The sequence below is a fragment of the Phalangium opilio genome, unplaced genomic scaffold, assembly GCF_054372755.1.
Source record: "Phalangium opilio isolate 3A_F unplaced genomic scaffold, DU_Popi_V2 ptg000022l_1, whole genome shotgun sequence".
NCBI classification, from domain to species: domain Eukaryota; kingdom Metazoa; phylum Arthropoda; class Arachnida; order Opiliones; family Phalangiidae; genus Phalangium; species Phalangium opilio.
In genome coordinates, this window is record NW_028324154.1 from 1256558 (window position 1) to 1259791 (window position 3234).

The 3234-nt window shown below is 36.9% G+C and overlaps 1 long non-coding RNA gene across 1 annotated transcript; it reads right to left on the reverse strand.

The window, feature by feature from the left end:
- Positions 1-874: 874 nt before the first annotated feature.
- Positions 875-3014, reverse strand: LOC149694700 (uncharacterized). The gene is made up of 3 exons (XR_016382478.1): positions 2118-3014; positions 1418-2009; positions 875-1304 (listed from the first exon to the last, which is right to left on the reverse strand). It is a non-coding gene; the product is annotated as an uncharacterized LOC149694700 (long non-coding RNA).
- Between the last annotated feature and the right edge of the window lie 220 nt (positions 3015-3234).

The following is a 3234-nucleotide window of genomic DNA, read 5'->3' on the forward strand; positions in this document are numbered from 1 at the left end:
TAGTTAATGTTTCTTAACCGTTTTGGTGTGAAAAATACATTGGAAAACTTAAATGTAGAGACTTCATTTAATTATAAGCACTTAAAACGTGCTGTAAACATTTACACTTTCGGCCTAAAAGGTCTGGGAAAATCTCAGAAAAAGGTCAGGGAAAGCTCAGAAAAAGGTCAGGGAATTTGGTTTTGAATATTCCGTGGCAACCCTGTAAATGCATTATGGTCAACACCTTGGAAAATCATACATGTTATGTTAATGCTTCTAATGGAATATTGAATGCCACCTCTATAATTTCATTAACAGGATTACAAAGTACTGGACTATTTGATGCGATCATTAAAAATATTAACAGTAAATTCATACCCCTTTTTCATGGACAAAAAAGGTAGAGAGGGCCTAGAATGGGGGAAACTACGAGTCTCGAGATAGGGTATTTTTGACACTCATGAAACTAAAACTTGGCATTTGATTTCATTCACCGCTCTATCAGCTTTGTTTGGAATAAGTAAAGTTCAGACCTCAAATCATTTTAAATTAACTCTTACGCAGTTCCCAAGCTTGTTAAAACCCGTGAAAAAAAATGCAAATAAATAATGAACCAAGACTCCTGACATTTTGTAAAACAATTTTATTTAATAAATTTGTAAGATTCTATCACATTTTAGGGAACTTAAAAATATCACTTCAGCCTTATTTGCGCCATTACATTCCGTCCTTTTTATTCCATTTCAAATAATTTGGAATGTAGTAATTAAAATAAGCAAAAAAACCTTTAGAAAAAAGTAATTTGTAAACTTGGTAAAAGATTGTTAATAAATTTTTGGTCTTCAGGCACATCAATGACAAAACAGTCATCTTCCAGTTTAGAATAAATTCCAAAATGACAACTTTGAAGTCCTAAAGGGGCCAAACTAAGTTGCACTTGCCCATAATACATTTGTTAGGGTTTCAAAGAAAATGTTCCGTCCTTCTTGATAACGTAAGGAGTTTTATTGAGGACTGTTTCTAAGTTTCCTTTTTCACCAATGACTGGACACTTCATTTCGACCAAATTATCGTTGACTAAACCGTCAGGGGAACACCCCAAGAATGGATAAGAAGGGTTGACTTCAAAGCCAATCTTCGGTACTTTTAAATTAGACTTTTTTTAAAGCAACAAGTGTTTTTTTTCGTTTGTAATTCCATACTGTGTGAATTCATTTCCCTTAAAAGTTTGACTGAAGAGCTTTTTGAATTTTTTCAGTAGGATCTTTTGGAAAATATGTGTAATACTCGAGCAATTTTGACAAGAGAGAGAGCAACAGGTACTTAACAAAACAAAACAGTATTACCAATTTTTATACTCATGTTATGACCAAGGCTTAAGAGTTTACATAACTAATCTGGTTAATAATAGGGTGATTAGGTTTTCAACACTTACCATTTTTGAAAATATTCTCTTCTGAACATTGTGGTTCATTCATTGCAAGAAATTTCGAGTACTAATTTTCATTTGGCACTGAATTATAAGTTTAAACGTCACATACACTCCCGCTGATGCTACTACAGGTCTCAGGCCTGCCATTTTTTTCCCCTAGATCAAGCTTCGCGTTTTCTCCGGACGGTGGCACTAGTGAAACTTTTTTTTCGTTCTTGGCGCGGAATCTGAATTCAACAATAATCCAGTCCCGACCGACTCCCGTAGAGGTTTTCGAAATATTTCCACTCCCTTCCGACTCCGTTCCATTTCAGAGATAATATTCCCAAAGCCACCCAAAGCCAAATGGTTTATTTTACCCAACTCCAACTCCGACCAAAAATGAGGGAGTCCCTTGGCTTTCTATGGAGTTGGAGTTTTCCCAAAGCCTTTGCAGGCCTCTACTAGAGAGGCAGTTGGTGTTCGAATCTCCTACTAATCAGGGCCCATCTACCAGTCAAAGTTCTTTCACTCCGATTTAAAACGTCGAGATTTTAAATCCTAAATATCAGTATTTTTTCGTCTTTTGTCTCGAAATATTTCTTTCGTGTGTTGTCTGCACGCTTAAAACTAGGTTATAGATTACCGCAAAATCACTCCAGTATATGAACCAGGGTCGTGCTGAGAACCAAAGCTAGAACAAATTTTATATTGAATAAGCTGCCGTCGAACATAGGGAGTTGCCAATCCTGTAAGCCTGAGAAAAATTTCCTCACTAAGTTTTTACTTTCGCGAGTTTTAGAGGTTCGGAAAAGTATTGGTCCGACCCTGACTGGCAGGCTGGGCGTCCCTTCAACCACATTTTTATTTATAAATTATTTCCTTACTAAGTTTTTACTTTCGCGCGTTTTAGAGGTTCGGAAAAGTATTGGTCCGACCCTAGCTGGCAAGCTGGGCCTCCCTTCAACCCCATTCTTAGTTTTAAAATTGTTTTATACTAAATTAAAATATATAAAATTGTTTTTAAATTAACTTTTTTGGCACAAATATTATGAGATTTTTGTAAGTTTTTTCGGTTCCAGCTTCTCTGTTTAATTAACGCTTAGTACGTCATAAACAAAAAGGAATGAGGTTGGTTTTGGCGGTAATATATATCGGGCCTGCCTTCTATTCAGTACGATTTTCTCTGTTCTTTATCTCCACCATCCGTTTCCGTGTCCCGTCTAGCGTTGTTCTTTAGGGCTTATGCAAATTACTTCATTTCAATTGCGTCAAGTTTCAAGAGAACATGACTCGGGGCTAATTCTAAGCGCTTGTTGCATATTGCTAATAGCGTGCAATCAATGAATAATTTTAGTACCCAAACGCATCAATTATCCCACAAATATTAGGTTTGCAACAAAAATATCAAGAAAATTGTTCCAGTTCATAGGGCAGAAGTTGATTATTTACTTGATTCATAATCTATAACCCAAAATCAAGCTAGATTATTTTTATTCATAATTGGAATGATATTTGATATTTAAAAGAAAAAAAATAACCGTAAAGTATATATGCCGGGGTCACCTTACAATAAATTTAGCTAGCCAAGGCAAAACGTTAATATGGCCGGGGCCATCTTGTTTCTAAAACAACAGTTTTTAAAACCCCGCTGTTTTTTTTGGAATCGTGGTTGCTATTTCGAGAACTGCTCTACAGAGAACTCCTCATATGAGGTACACCCGGATCGCCAACACCCTCTTCGCCTGCCACTGGATCGCCAACACCCTCTTCGCCTGCCACTGGATCGCCAACACCCTCTTCGCCTGCCACTGGAACGCCAACACCCTCTTCGCCTGCCA